Genomic DNA, 16,703 nt, shown 5'->3' with positions numbered 1-16,703 from the left:
ATGGCTGCCCTCTGGTTACTTCCTCTACTTTCTGAAACAAGAAGTGTCCCAAACACATTCCAAGAACTTCCTGTACATTTTCTCTTTTGCTGTATTACTTTTTCAACAGATGCCTGCGTAGTTAAAGTCCCCCATTACTCTCAGATCATGAGTTCTGGCTATTTCTGTTATTTGTTCTAGAAATGCCTCCTCACCTCCTCCTCCAGGTTTGGTGAAGGAATTGTAGTGGAGAAAGGCAAAGGAGGCGAGGAGGAACAGCAAAGAGAAAAGTGGTGTACACATACATGCGAGCACATGCACAACATGGCATAAGGGACTGAAGGCTAGGAGGCTATTTGAAGAACAAACAACAAAAGTGATGTGCCAGTAACTGATGGAAGAATTTGGCTCTAAAATAGATGAGGGATTCTTCAAGAACTTCAGAAGTAGAGTGCCCTGGGGAGTGTGTGTCAGCTGGACCACCAACATATAAAGGAGGCAATCAAAGAGGAGAAGGAAACAATACAGAAGCTAAATTATAGCTTTCAACCAGTGTTCATCACAGGATAAGAGGGAATTAGCTTCCTTGGGGTTACTTTGCACAGATAAGGAGGCACTGACAGTGACAGAGGTATCAAAAGAGAGGTGATGGCACAGTTAGACAAATTAAATTCCAGTAGATCTCCATAGCCAGATGATTTATATTGGAATTTAGAAAGAACTAAAAACCAAATTAGCCAAGCTAATAATAAAATAAATAATATAGCATTAAAGAGAGCTACTATGCAGGAGGACTAGAGGGTGACCAGTGTTGTATGTGTGTTTTTTCAAAGGTGCTCTTGAGAATGATCCTAGGAATCAGTGGCAGGGAAACTTACTTCAGTATCACACAAAATAGTTAAGAATTAAAAAACACTTGTAACCAGTATCCTGTGATGCTTTGGCTGCAGAATCCAGCCCTGCACTCCAGAATCAAAGCTTTCATTTTTTTAAAAAAAAGACTAAGTTTCCAGCCTATATTATCATCAAGTTAAATTCAAGAGCATGAACCAAATGAATACTGATGTAGTGCTGTCTTCCTGAAAAAATAGGTCAAAGGTGCAAATGTATCTCAATATGACATTAACTCTGAAACCTAAGAAGTTTAACTATTTCACTGAACATCATTTTAGCAGAAACATACATCTAATATACTTATCCCACAATCCCCTAGATGCCAAAAGCCCCAATACGCCTCTACAGAACTGCTGTAACTTCCAGCTCCCCAGGACAACTTCTACAAGGCAGGTATGCATTGTCAGTACACACACAAAGCTCTGTGGCATATCAAAAACTGAAACTATGGAGACAAAATAAAAAACTGAATTTAATCTCAAACTGAATAACAGAGGCTAATGTACTGCTTGCTTTATGCATTATCATATTTTATGCATTAAAACTTCCGTATTTTAATTTAAATGAAGCTGTCACAGAATTCTCAATCTGCTACACCAAAGCGCCAAAGACTGCAGGTATTCTGACATACACCTTTGATGTGGAGAACAGGACAGAAACAAACCAATACACCTTTTGTAAATGTAAATCATGTCACACAAGGAAAGAATAAAGACCAAAATGATTTAATATGAAAAAGAGAAAAATCAGAGGAGAGATATTTGAGCTATATAAAATAATGAACAGTGTAGAGAAGGTCACTCAAGGACTCCCATTTGCCCGTCCCAGAGTACAATAGATACTTCTATAACATTAAAAACATGACACATCTAAAACAGATAGAAGGAAATAAATTTTGCTGCTGCTGGACACTATCAATGCGATGCAGCAGTACCATTCAAAAAAGTATTAGACATCCAGATAAAGAACATCATCTGTAATTACACAGCTGAGACAGAAATTACATAGACTATCAATACCACGCTCCAAGGTAAAAGCTGAATGGTAGCTGGGGTGAGCAAGAAAACCCTTCTCTATGGTATAGTACTACATAAGTAGCTGCATTTTGTGAGGCAAAGGGAGGAGGGCAGGAGTATGTCTTCCAGTTGAAGCTTCTGGCATGGGCCATTGTCCGAGGCAGGATACCAGATTATACCAGTCACTGGTCAGTTCCCACAAGACAGTTCTGGTCTCCAGAATTCTAAACAGAAATGGAAAATTCTGTCTTACTAGTGAGTTTTCATTGTAGGACTCTCCATGTCAGTCAATCTTCACAGTGGGGTGTTCTCCATCACTATAGCAACTGGAGGCAGGCCAGATATTTGCTCTGAATCTGGGTTTAGGATGGCCCCACAGGAAGAACGTTCCAGAAGGACAATATTTTTCAGCTTTGGAAACTAACTACAAGAAAATTTAAAAGTGCTATACAACGCAAGCCATTTGCAGCAGAGCCTTGATGTGAAAGTTTGGGAGTTCCTGGAGGAACACCCTCTTCTCTTTCAAACTATTTAACAAATGAGCAATAGTCAGAAAATGGACATAATTCAATCCTCCAAAGGTCAGACTGTCTGACACGGAAAGTCCTACAGTGAAGATTCACAGGCAAGACAGAATTTCCCCTTTCTCAGTCCCTTCCAAGTCAGATAGTCTTCACAGTATGATGCAGAAAAAACAGTAAATCATCCCTTAGGGTGGGAGAAGGATTCAACTTACCAATGTAGAATTGAAAGGGATTTTAGAGTTATTAGGCACCCTGTCACAAAACACCTTTCTACAAATGCTGCATCAACAAGGGTGAGGATGTCAATACCACAGTGTTAGAGAAGTGTGGGCAGAAGTCCCTGTAGTAGCCCTATAGACTTCTGCATAAGAGGTATGGAATCACTCTGCCCATAAAAATCACTGCTCTTTTCACAGAGTCCATAATAATAGGAGGCATTGTACCTGAGGCTTTAAATGCCTCTGCTACCTTTATTTCTCTGTAGGTTCTGTTCATGGAAACGTAGGGCTTGGAGGGACCTGGAGAAGTTATCAAGTCCAGCCCCCTGCACTGAAGCAGGGCCACGTAAACCTGGACCATCCCTGACAAGTTTCAGAGTAGCAGCCGTGTTAGTCTGTATCCACAAAAATAAACAGAGTACTTGTGGCACCTTAGAGACTAACAAATTTATTTGAGCATGAGCTTTCATGAGCTACAGCTCACTGCATGCATCCGATGAAGTGAGCTGTAGCTCACGAAAGCTTATGCTCAAATAAATTTGTTAGTCTCTAAGGTACCACAAGCACTCCTTTTCTTTTTGCATCCCTGACAAGAATTTCTCTAACCTGTTCTTAAAAAACTCAATTTTTTTGTTGGCTTGTTTCATTTTCTAAGAACATAAGCACTTGTTTAGTTAGGCCCCCATTCAGGCCAGCACTGCTAAACTTACTTGAAAGTCTGGGGCACCTTTGTATGCACATTACACATGATGTGTACCACTGGCAGCAGCAAGGAGGAGCGCTGGCTGCCTGTCCCACTGTCCACTCAGGTTTGACCCTGCAGCTGCTCCATCATGATGGAGAGCCTGTAGGACTAGGGAGGAGGGGAAGGGGAGGGGCTCTTTTTTAAACCCTCCTCAGAAAGCCAGAACTTTTTTTTTTTTTTTTTTTTTAAGTTGTAGCCCTTTTGAGGAGAAAAACCTCCAAGCCAATGAACTGACTGAGACATACAGATTTTACAATCTTTTAAAAACCCTGTAAAAGCTCCGCTCCAAAGGGAGTCCTGGATCTGCTGCTTGCAGGTAGAGAATTCTGGAGAGCCCCTCATGAGGGATGGTGCTAAGCCCAGGTCCAGAGCAAAGATCTGCCTCCACTTGACCTGGAGATGGAGAACACCCCACTGTGAAGACTGTCTGACATGGAGGGGATTCAGTAAACAAATCATACAAAGCAAATTCCACTGTTACTGTAAACAGAGTTACAGAGGCTTCAGCTCTGTCTTTGAATTACTCTGGGGAGATTTCTTCATCTTTGGTTCTGCTGCTTATATGATTTCCAGCACTTTGCACTGCCCTATCATTTCTCCTCCCTGGGGTTACAGGTGCCCAAGTGCCAGATCCAGACATGAAAGGAAGGTCACAAAGACTCCGCCTTTCCACAAATCCATTCAGCTGCTCTTGAAGAAGCAGCAGGTTCCTGTTTCACAGTGCTTTGCAGAGGCACTGCTGTCAGTAACCTTAGGTCCAAATAATTACTAGCTGGTTTTATAACTGCAGTGGGGCCCTGCTAGCATGGCTGCACTCCAGCAGAGGCCAGTCCACCCATCTTCCCATCCCAGGGGGCAGACTTTCTTACAGTCGAGATATCTAAAGTTCCGAGATGGCCTCCATTACAGCAACATCCGAGCACCTCACAGTCTTTAACAATTTATTCCCACAGCACATCCAGAAGGCTCTGAAATATTATTTTACAGATTAAGAATTAAGCCTGGAGACACAAAGTGACTTGTGTGAGGTCACCCAGGAAGGAGGGGGTAAAGCAGAGAACTGAACCCATGTCTCCTGAGTCCCAGGCCCTACCTCTGGACCATCTGGGTTTTAATTCAGTTTTATTTATTAAAGTTTGATGCTTGTGGGACTAACAGCCTTGAAGAACGAAGATCTATGTCCACAGAACAGGAATAGCTTGAGCAGTAGCAGTGAAACTGTGCCCCATGCCAGCATGCCAAAAAGTTCCATACTTAACCCGGAGGGATCGTGTCTATAAGAAGCAGGGGAATTCACTCATACCCCAAGCACTTGGATGAGACTGAACAAAGAGGCCAAAGTGGTGCCAGTCATGATAGTAACTTTACAATCATGTAGCTGTTTTAATTTGCACTGAGCCATATGCCAAACCTTAAACATAAATCAAAACAACCTGCAGTTTGCCCGGGAACTGCTATGTTGTTCACCGGAGTCCTTTAAATAGGATTCTGCCTTTGGGTGTTATGAAGGCACAGCCATGCAACAGTATCTAGACGGCAGTTTCAGCACTACGTATTAGAGGAAGGTTTTAAAAAACAGAAGCAGGAGACAAGCATTTGGGCTCCAAAATATCATCAAGGTGGAATGCCAAGGTGTGACTGTCCGACCTACACAGGAGGTAACCCAACACCCCCTTGTTCAAAGGCAGTGACTGCTTCTTTGAGAGGCAGTTAAGCATGCTACAAATAGGAGAGTAGGACTGAGCCCCAAATCTCTACTCAGCACACATGCTCAGGGAATTTTGTTTCATTTAATTAACCCTGCACCTATGCTTTGCAGGGCCCTGTCTTAGACTGTAAAGTTCATGGCAGGGAACATACAGGAGTATGTAATGTGGCATATAAACTAACGGTGCTATAGGAATGATTCAGAATACCTCTAAATTAATTATTTCTACTTAATCAAAAGAGCCCAAACAAAACTCCAGGAATATACACATTCATCCTAGAGGTATATGCAGAAGCTTTCCTTGGCTCAACATCCACAAAAAACTCTTCCAACTCACCACAAATAAAATTCTCCAACTCAGTCTTCTTATTCCTTATTCAAATCACTGTCTCAGAGAAAGCCTAGGGAAAGTGAGCCCTACTGCATACCCCAAGAGTCAAGAAATCCAGGCTCTGCCACACCAAACAGATGTATAAGCTTCAGAGGCAAGGATTCACCTCTGAAAAGGAGAGATTACTCTCCTTGTGGAGTAACTGGAGTTCTCCGAGATGTGTCCTTATGTAGCTGTGCATTCTGAAAACATCATGGATAGACCATGTAGCCAACAACACAGCACTGGAAATTATTGGAACCAGCGAACACTAGTCAGAGAGCTTATGAAAACAAAGCTTCAATTTGCAGGGCACATTTTAAGAGGTTCAGCAGGTGATGAATGCTTATGGGAACTGGAAAGGAAAACAGATGGCAGAAGAACATGAGGCAAAAAAAGAAGCTGAATGGACGATGTGGTATCCTGGGACGATGAAAAGGACTACTCATCCACAAAGACTAGGAGAGGATCGTACAGAATGGGCTGCCATGGTTGCAAGCCTGCAGTAATGAAGATACCACATAAGACAACAGGGCACGAGAATGTCTGGAGCACACGTGGAGCCTGAATGGGCAGTTACCAAAAATCTTCACATGCACACCTGAAATGGAGCACCCTCAGGGATACTACTCAAAGAATACCCTGGTACCAGCTCTCTTTTTTGAACCTGGGAGATGTTAGTGCAAATGCTGAAGATGATTGTAGCTGCCAGGGTATCATATGGGGAGAGTGGAAGCCATTCAAGGTAGCCAACACCAGGCTGTCCCTGATTGCATGTAGCAGAGCCAAACAGATGACAGACCTGCTATTGCTGAAACCAAAGAGGAGAGCCTCAGCTGCTGTTTCAAGGGGAGAAGAGATGCAGAAGTCCAAGTCCTGACAAAGTGAGAAGGAGACAGGGGAACAGCCCACCCAACAAGCCTAGAGCAAAAGCCATGCCACACCTTAATTTTCAGACACTACACCTTGACCAGCAGGAGCAGCAAGAACAACAGTCTGATCACACCAGAACAGAGCCCCTGCCAATAAGAGTGGAGCCCAGCCAAGCCAGCTGGGAGAAGGAGGGGGGCTTGGAGGACCCCAGACAGACCCCAGAGAGTGGGGGAGCAAAACCAATGAGTGTATGTATATACACACACACAGATAGACAGATATACACTCACACCTTTATTTTATTTTTTTCAGTCACACAGAGCTGTATTAATACATCTGTGCCTCTTGGGAGAAGAAACAGGGAGCTGCAGCAGCACCAGTCCAGGGGAGTCCAAATGAGCTCAGAGAAGATTTGTGTTATCAATTGCTATTAGCATTTCATACTGCATAGAATTAACTTTGGTTTGTCTTGTTACTTAGAAAGCTGGGATCCCAGAATTCAACATCTTGAGTCTATTGAAACAGGCAAAATGTTCTCTGGAATCTGTTGAGTTTGACTGTGAAGAGAAGTCCAGCAAAATGCAAACAATACTTGTGAAGATTCCAACAAAGAAAACAAGTGTCCCTGTGTGCCACCTAATTACTCTACCCCAATAGCACATACCACATCTAGCAGAACAGCACTGAATGGGAATTCTTAGCCAGTCCCTGTGAGAAAACCCAAACTGATTACCCAGGGCTAATTGCAAGGAACAAGGAATTGGGTTGTTCCATGTGCGTGAAAGGACAAGAGTTTGGAAACTGACCAAAATAAAAAAATAACCACACACGGCACTCAACTCTCTAAGAAGTGTGGCTCTATGTAGTCTTACTTTGAATACTGTAGGTGTAGTAGATGTCAATGAAGAAAAATCATGACTACAAGCAATCAAAATCCCATCCTGTAGCTGCGAAAGAACATGCAGAGTATGACTAACAAGGAAAAAATACACTGTTACAGAGCACACTGCTTGACTTAACGCTACCTGCCAGACATTCTGTACAGTTTATAAAACCACAAAATATTAGAGGGCATTTACTGATATTTCAGCTGACATCAACATGCAGTAACTGACCAAGTTCAATGCGAGAGGAGTTTTCGTCAGAGGCAGCATGTGCTGGTATCATTGAATAGTTTACCGCCATAAATGAAAATTAAAGCTGTCTCAACAATGCAGAAGACTGCAAAGCTCAGCGTGATGACAGATAAATCAAGATCATCAAGCAACCACTTGGCCCTCCTGTAAGACGGAGACCAATAATGAGGCTACTCAGGTTTAGAACTACTTTCTTGCTGGTGCTGAATGCCAGGGCAATACCAGAGTCTCTGGGGCTGCCCGAGGCAAGGTCAAGTCACTGAAGCCTTCCTGAAGCAGAGCAACTATTGCTTTTGCATCTGTTGAAGAAACTGCCACGCGGGGGGGAATGCGGGGAGTAGCTTTTATTTCGTCGCAACCTGGTCATCTGGCACTGCTGCAGTCACAGACCGGAGACATGACATGACAAGACACTGGGGTCAGTCACCTCCAGAGAGTCTTCAGCAAGTTTGATGTCCTTTACAACTCCTAAGAACCACGGACTCAACAAGAGCTGTGAGTGTGGAGATAGAGCGGATCACAGCTGATCAGTACTGACAAGCTCTCATTGATATCCACTGGATGACATCGAATGAGAGATCTCTAAAAGCCACCATCAATGCCTATCCTCCACTACACAAGCATTTCAGAGAGGACTTCATGGACAACAGAGATGCAGAACACTGTGCCGAGTGCAGTGGTCTTAAAATCATTCTGACCTCCAGTGATTTGGTGCACAACTTAGGAATCATGAGAGACACTGCTTCTGAACTGGTATTCAGATAGATTAAAATTAAAGAGAGTCACATCTGGTGGAAGCTGACATATTGCTGCCAGCACAGATTCCAGCATTTGCCTCAGTGGCTGAGAGCTCAGGACTGTATGTGGAGCATGTCCTGACAGGCTATGTCACTTTCAAATATCAAACTGTACCACTGAACATGTGCTTGAATTCATGCTGGACAGTTATGCAAGAGTCTAGCTAACACCACAGAAAGTAGGTCAATGAGTATAAGGGCCTCCAATGCTTGGACATCTGTCTGAAGTGTATGCAGAATAGTCACTTGTCAAAGCTACCACAGATACCAAGAGTTACGGCCTTGTAACATGGATATACTCTATGTGGACAGCAAAGAAAAGTTTTTGCAAGAAATTGAGCATATGCAAAATGGAAGAAGAATGATTGTTCAGGGCCTACAAAGACTGAAAACTGCTATAGCAATGATTTCCACTGCCACAGCTAACTATAAGAGAGAATTCACTACCATGAACATGTACAATTGTGGCTCCAGCTTCTCACAAGACAGTCCACAGTGATGCTAATGAAGTTGGACGGACGAACACTCTGAAAATCTAATCTAGGAAAATACATCAGAAATATGTTCATTTTGGTAGAAGGCATTCAGTAGATGCTACTGCACAGAAAATACACAATGAAAAAGTGGTATGGTCATATTATGAAGACCTACACGTTCTACTGACAGCCTCAATACTTCCACTACAATAATACATCTGAGATGAAATCCTAGCTCCATTGAAGTCAATGGCAAAACTCTCACTGATATCAACAGGGCCAGGATTTCACCGTCTCTCTCATTTTAACTTTGAAAGTAAAGAATTCACTATCGAAGTCAGAGTTTGGGAGAATACCCCCATTTCCTCCAACTATAGAATGGATCTCAAGATATTTCAGTTTTATAGCTCTCATTTCAGTGTGGCATAAAAATTATCAACAAGTGACCTGAAAAACATAACGATGTTATGGTAGTCCCTTAGAGAGGTTACAAATGTCTTTTATCATAGAATCATAGAATATCCATCAGGGTTGGAAGGGACCTCAGGAGGTCATCTAGGCCAACCCCCGATGGCTATTAGTTGTAAATCATAAGGTGGCCAATAGATGACAATCAGTTGTAAATCATAAGGTTCCATAGAAAGTATATCTTCATTTAAAATGTTTATTATTGTCTCAAGAGGGAGAACATTATTACTGTTGTTTCCTCACCAGCAATGGCTTTATCAGTAGTATCACTAGATCATGTTTTGAAGTGTAATTTTTAATGACATCCTGTTGATTTAATGAAGGATATTACTTCCTAAAAACTTCATACAAACCATATGCATTTTAACTATGAAAATATCACATAACTCAGCAATTCACACTATACAGCTTTAATAAAATATTTTTCACCTTTACCCACCATCACTGATGATGTCAGCAGAATTCTAAGACCGTTAATTACTGTGATTAGTACAATGATGTCCATGACTGAGACTCCTAAGTGCTACTGCAGTGCAAACAATAAATAATATAATAATACTGTACAAGAACCAGAAGTAGGCACTAGAAACACTGTTTGTAAGAGAAGTGGCAGCGGTAGGTCAAGGCCAACATAGCTTTGATATTTAAGGGTTTTTTCTCCTCTATAGTTTCTTGGCAATATAGTGGGTGGAATTTAAAATCTATATAAATACATAGGATCCAAAGGACTTTCTGCACCATATTATTCATAATTTAAATTAAGTGAAAGTTTGAGGCTGAAGCTTTGCAGTCTCCCATTAGCTGAACAGTAACTGTGGAGATGTTTTTCACGTGGTTCTTGTAATTTGCTGGAACAGGACAGACAAAGTGCCCAGGGTCAGTCGAAAAATAAGAGCGGCCAATGGGTAGCAGGAACACGAACACTAAGACCATTTACATTTTGTAAAACATAATTTTTTAGAAAGGCGATTCTGTGTAACCACCTCATTCCAACTCCATCATCTTCCCTTTCTGGTCACTATCCCATTGACTGGATACACACCCCTCATGTAATATGGAAATGTGCAACATTTCTCATGCAGAGTCATATAGCTCTGTCATGACTGAAGCAAGAAAATGCATGTTACGTAAAAAGATGGAACCAAGACTGATCAAAAAGATGCCCCCCCAGGAAGAGAAAGAGAGACAAACATCTCACTCTCTGCAGTAGTGGGCACTGCTGCAGAAGGTGAGTTGCCAAGAACAAAATCCACAATGTCTCCCAGAAAGGCATTATGGGAGAGGGAATGCACACTCAGAATGTCTGATCCACATGCTGTAAACCTTGAGATACAAGCTAATCTCCAAGTGTTTAACACTGGGGACTGGCCAGTTCTACAGAGTTAAGGGCAACTACTGCGCAGCAGCATGGCAGGAGGTGGGCTGTGACTGGGAAGGGTATGTTTCCGGCCAATGCAAGGGAGTGCCAGAGCTGGACACTTGCCTAGAGTGAGTCCTACCGGTCCACATTCCCCTGCAGAGAACATACCTCTTCTCAGCCAGCCCTCAAACAGAGCTCCACCTCCCTCTATTTGCTGGCTCTTGGCTTCTCCCTCAGGCTGGGAAACAGCAGGGATACTGGGAGGGCAGGTCACGGCAGAGTTTCTGGCACAGGGCCCAGAGAGGATGTGCTAGCACACTTGACAGCAGTCAGGAGATGGTGGATAGGGAGCATAAGGCTCTCTGCCAGCAGGGAAGGTGAATCGCTGGGTGTCCTACTATTTTGAATGGAAGGGGCTGGGGGCAGAGGATGTGATGATTTATTTGGAGCTGGGAAGGAGAGATCGCGCTGAAAAAGGGAATATGGCAGTGCTGCTGTCCAGGGGGAGGTAAATGAAAACAAAGACTGAAGCAGAGTTCCCAGCTCCCATCTCCCAACACTCTATAGATGAGGACACTCATTCTAAGGGTTAATCAGCCACTGGCCATATACTCTTCATGGTTTAATTAACCCCATAATTGAACTACATGAAAGCAAAAGAGACACGGCTAATATGTTATGGGCTCTAAGCAAACATGGTTCTGGGTCAGGACTTGCAGCGCCTAGTTCTCAACGTGGACTACAGCGTACAGACACCAAAACTGAAAGCGTACAGACACCAAAACACGCAGCTAGTATGCACGGCAGTAATCCTTGCTGCAAAGAAACTACTCTTCCTAGTGTCCTTCCCATCACCACAGACATCAATAACGCATTAGGGGAAGCCAGAATGATTCCACTGAGATTGCACTGCACTGTATCTGCCCCCAGCATGCTCACCAAACAGCAGTAAATGTGGCTCCAGCAATGCATGAATTGGAACAGCTCCCTTGATAATATACCAACATGAAGGAGCCCCACACAGTCTCTGGCACGTTGTCAGGAGAACCGAGAGGAGAGAGGAATTGTGTATTTCTGAATGGGAGGATAGCTGAGTTTTACAAACTTGCAGTGACACTAACAGCTCCATTCCTGTAGCATAGCAAAGCTCAAAAAACAACCCCCCAGGAGATTTCTGGACTCCTCATGTTATGTTATGCAGGCATACACAAGAGCTAATTAAAGTAGGGCTGGAGGGACTGAGCAGGTCAGTTGTTGGACACTCGCAAAAAGTGTTTGTGAATTTAGATCATATTGATGATATTTGATGGGCAGCATGAAGAAAGTTTTCAGAGAGAGGTGTTCGGTCTAGTGGCACAAGCCAGACCTGGAAGACAGGAACTCCAGAGTTTTACTCTCAACTCTGGCAAACTCCTTCTCTGGCCTTGGCAAATCAATTGATCTCTGTGCCTCAGTTTCCCTATCATCAAAGGAAAGACAATACTGGCCCGCTACCTACTGCACGGTGGAGTTGCAAGGATTACTTAAAACTCTTTATGAGAAAAAACTCAGTAAAAGCGCTAAGTATCATTCTACAAAAAGAACAGGAGGACTTGTGGCACCTTAGAGACTAATAAATTTACTTGAGCATAAGCTTTTGTGAGCTACTGCTCACATGCATCCGATGAAGTGAGCTGTAGCTCACGAAAGCTTATGTTCAAATAAATTTGTTAGTCTCTAAGGTGCCACAAGTACTCCTTTTCTTTTTGCAGATACAGACTAACACAGCTGCTACTCTGAAAAAAGTATCATTCTGTTCTTTTGGGCAAATGTATCACAGATCGACAGCCCTACGAACGGAGATTCTCTGTCCACAAAATGGGTGAAGCCCAGGCCATAATGAGGCCAACTTCTCCACTAAGCTGAAAAATTGGAGAGTGAAAGACTAACAGATTCAAAATTTGCCCTTCTCATCACAAAACGTAACTGAATGTCAGCTGTTTTCCCTGAATACTCAGTGCAATGGGAAAAACAGACAAGAAAAGAAAAAGAAGAGGGGAAGCGGACGAAGATGAAAATATTAATTAATCTTATGAGAAACTCAGACATATCAAATTCTCAATTATAATGGCACTGAAGTGCAAGTTCACAGACCTAGCAACGGGTAGCATATTGCTCCAGATTCCGAAAACAAGAGTGGTTCATGTAACAAGCACAGGCCTCTGCATAAAAACACAGCTCAGCACACAGGTATGTGAATTTCACAGCCTGACAAAACATATATTTGGTCTGCTTTGTAGGACAGCAGTCACACACATTCTAAAAGGTACATTAAACAAGGCCATCCAGAGCTCCAGTCCTCCCCTTCCCCACAGATGCTCAACTGGTTTGTTTACATGCACTTTTACTGTTTTGTTTCTTCATCGTTTCCCCCTCAAATCTGATCAGTGCTCTGTCCACCCCTTTGTCTCAATCTTTTCTTGTGTTACTCTTACATAAAGTAAAAAGATAAAAAGTGCAGCTCATTTCTCGCCCCTCTTAACCCAAAAAATATTCCCTATAGTTTAAAGGTTGGTTAGTTGGCGAATACCAACACTTTGCCCTTCTACAGCACCTTGCATCCAAGGATGCCAAGGCATTTTATAAAAATTATTTCATTATGTTTCCAGACCGGTAGGTCAAAGTTAAGTATTATACCCATTTTATACCTCAGGAATCCAAGGGAGACAGTGAAACAACTTGCCCAAAGATATAAAGCCAGCAATGGCTGACTCACTCTTTCGCTTTAACCTCTGGACATATCTCGGGGGCTTTTGGGGAGAGGTTTTTTTTCTTTTTTTAATAAAGTGAATTCAGTCTCATGCTTGCTGTTCTGAAATAATATACAAAGTTATTAACAGATATGGACTTCTCTTGAAGTGAAAAGTTATGGTTCATGGAGCTGTGATGTAAATACTGACCAAAAAAAATTTGAGGTCAATATCTGCCTCAAGGGAAAACAAATTCTGATGTAAAAAAACCCCCAAAACAAATAAAAATATGTATTGTTATGTTACATACACTCTTACCTCTTGTAATGGACTAACTTGTTAGTATGTGCACCACACTCTACTGGATGGCTTCAGAACTACTCAGGTGTGTGTCAGAGACCTTATAATGCTACAGCTAATGGTAACTGTCCTTTAGCTCAAGTGGTAGGAATCTGTGCTTTCAGAGCAGGAGATGAGTTCTAGCCTTACTGTCTTTGTGAAATTCTATATGGCTTTAGTGATGATCATGAAATCCTTGGTGGGCTCATCATACTATGTTCCAAATGTCTTGAGCTAGAACTTCTGGAAATCTTCATCACGGCCAGGATGGGAAAAGTGTGAAACAAACACTGAAATGGGAAAATGAAGCTGGAGATCCAGAAAAAGCTATTGTCCTTTTTTGAGAGGTGACTCTCTGCAACCAGCCAGCAACTATTTATTTATATATGAAATTTGATTGATAAACACTCTTCCTGACCACAGTGTTACTGATTTCCAAAGAGATAAATAGAAACCGTCATCACATGGATTTTTTAGCCAATATGAGGCAGGATTTATCATATAAACAACAACAGTAAACAATACTATAGAGCTAAGACCAAAATAGTCAAGTGTCAACACCTAAAGTTAGGCTTTGATCTCCATATTTTAGGCATCTAAATAATTGACCTGACTTTCAGAAGTGCAGAACACCCACAACTTCCAGTGAGGTCAAAGGAAGCTGAGGTACTCAGCAATTCTGAAAATAAGACTTAACCATTCAGACTTGAAAATATTGGCATAATTCTACACAGCAGCTTCAAAAAAATGTAAACTAAACCTCCAGGACATGCAGCAGCAAATTTGACACTGTTTATTTTTAAACATCTTGCTATTTATACAACAGTCAAACCTTTTCTTGCTCTGTTTCCAGTTCTATCAGAGTGCATCATTCTGAGGGCTGTGGAAGGATCAGATGTTTTCCTATAGATACTTTTCAAAGGGTAAACAAAGAAAAGCCCCAAGGGATAGTAATTATGGGATTTATCTGCCCAGTCACTGGGATTACCCTTTACATTACAGCAGAAATGCCTCAGGAGCAAGAGACCACATTTTTCAGTGGTAGATATTCCAGCACCATCCTCTATTTGTTCATTTTTATATTGTGCTACACTGAGAGGAGTACCTCAGCAACATCCCAAAACATCCATATGGAGAGAAGGAAGCAGAAAACTGTCTGGGAATTTCCTGCCATCTTCCCAGTTTAAAAAGACAGAAGCGTGGTCTACTGGTTAGTGTGCTGTCTTTGGCAGGTCCTTTCACTTCTCTCTGCCTTATTTTCTCCTCCTGTGAACCAGGGTTAATACTAGTCACCCACTTTCCATGGGATTGTGAGGTATAATTAGTTTCCATAAAGCACTCCGAGCGCCTTGGATAAAAGCTGCCATATAAACACTAAGTATTATTACTGAATTAACTTACACATCCATCTAAGCACTTATACGGCCCTCATCCCCGCAGTGTCAGAGCGCCTCCCAAAATTAATAAAAAGAACAATAAATAAGTCACAGGCAGCTGGTCCCCTCCCATGTGTTTCACGAAGAGCCCAAGCTTCTATTAGACAGCTACAGGCAGGTCTTGCTAAGCAAAACACAGCAAACTCTAGGTTCTAAGTCGGCTTTCAATGCCCACAGCTGATCAAATAAATACCAAAAACGCCAGCAAATCTGTACACAGAAATGACAACTATATCAAACCAATCATCAACTGCACTGCTTGCTCCATGCAAATTCCCTTCCCTGGCTGTGTTAATACAGGTTTCAGTTCAACTTATTTCTTTCTGAGTCTTGCTTTGGACTCGAACCTGGTCCCGGAAAGGAAAGCCTGAAGTTTTATCCACAAGGCCATCCTGCCTCGCCTAGGTTTAAAAAAAAAAACATCACTCCGTTCTGACTGGTCAGATATTTGGGAGTTTAGCAAAAGCAAATGCCTCCCGACGTTTAACCCCGTCAGGGCTGGAGCACAGACGCACACGTCGAAGCGAAGACAACATGACAGCCGGGCAACAGGTGGCAGCTGCACTTCGGGCTTCCCCCGCCGCCCGACCCGGAGCAAAAGCCCGCGCTCAGTGAGCGGGTCGAGCCGTGCAGGGCGCAGACAGGCGCCAGCGCAGCCCGCAGCGCCGAGCGCACGGAGGCGCAACGAACGGGAAGCCGGTGCTCAGCCGAAGTCTGGGTGCAGACAGAGGCCCCGCTCCGGCAAGGGCCCCGCCGCCTGCGCCGCGTCCACGGCGGCAGCGGGGGCTGCCGAGAGCAGCGTCCGGCAGGGCTGGGCCCCAGGCGGCAGCCGCAGCCCGCGCCCCTCCGCTCGGCCGGCCGCTGGGACGGGGGAGCCCGGCCGGCCGGCCCCGGAGCGGCTTTGCCTCCCAGGGCGCTGCAAACGGGCGGGCTCCCCCGCCCCGAACCCGGGGGCTCGCATGCCGGGCTCGCCTCTCTTCCCGGGCTGCGAGCTCGGGCCGGGGCCGGACCCCGGGGCCGCCGGCTGCCGGGCACACGCCGGCCCGCGGGCCCCTCCGGGCTCCCAGCGCGGCTCGCTCGGCCCCCGGACCCGCGCCGGCGGCGGCTGACCCGAGGCCGGGGTGGCCCCAGGCAGGGCCCGGGGGGGGCCCGGCCCCAGGCAGGGCGGGAGTCCGGGCGCAGAGCCCGGGGGCGGGGCGGGCCCGAGCGGGGAGGCCCAGGCGGGGGCCGGGCCGGGGGCTGCGCGCCGGGCCCGGGGCAGGGACGGTCCGCGGGAGGAGCCGGAGCCGGAGCCGGAGCCGCGCCGCGCGCCCCGCCGCCCCCTCACCTGCGCGGCCGCCGAGCTGCTCAGTCCCTCGCCGCCGCCGCCGCCGCCATGTTCCCGACGCGCCGCGCGGGGAGGGCGGGAGCCGGCGGGAGGGAGCCGAGCCGCCGACGCCGCCCCCTGCCGCCCGGGGGACAGCAGCGGCCGGGAGACCCCCCCCCCCGGCTCGGCCCCTCCGTGCCGGGACACCCCGGTTACCCCCATCGTCCCCCCGCTGCCCCCCACCTCCCCCGAGCAGCTCCCGGGGACACCCCATCTCCCCCACACAGCCCCCTCCCCCCGGGACACCCCCATCTCCCCCACACAGCCCC

At 45.0% G+C, this 16,703-nt stretch overlaps 1 protein-coding gene across 3 annotated transcripts in view; it reads right to left on the bottom strand.

The window, feature by feature from the left end:
- SCMH1 (Scm polycomb group protein homolog 1) overlaps nucleotides 1-16,482 on the bottom strand; it is a 115,448-nt gene extending 98,966 nt beyond the window's left edge. For all 3 annotated transcript variants that reach the window (XM_048826163.2, XM_048826166.2, XM_048826164.2), the window contains exon 1: nucleotides 16,396-16,482. The gene's annotated coding sequence lies outside the window, so the exon portion shown is untranslated. The remainder of the gene's footprint in view (nucleotides 1-16,395) is intronic.
- Nucleotides 16,483-16,703: the final 221 nt, after the last annotated feature.

This window comes from Caretta caretta, chromosome 19, assembly GCF_965140235.1.
Source record: "Caretta caretta isolate rCarCar2 chromosome 19, rCarCar1.hap1, whole genome shotgun sequence".
Taxonomy (NCBI): Eukaryota; Metazoa; Chordata; order Testudines; family Cheloniidae; genus Caretta; species Caretta caretta.
Note: the sequence above shows the minus strand (reverse complement) of the source record. Positions and strands in the feature narration are given on the sequence as shown.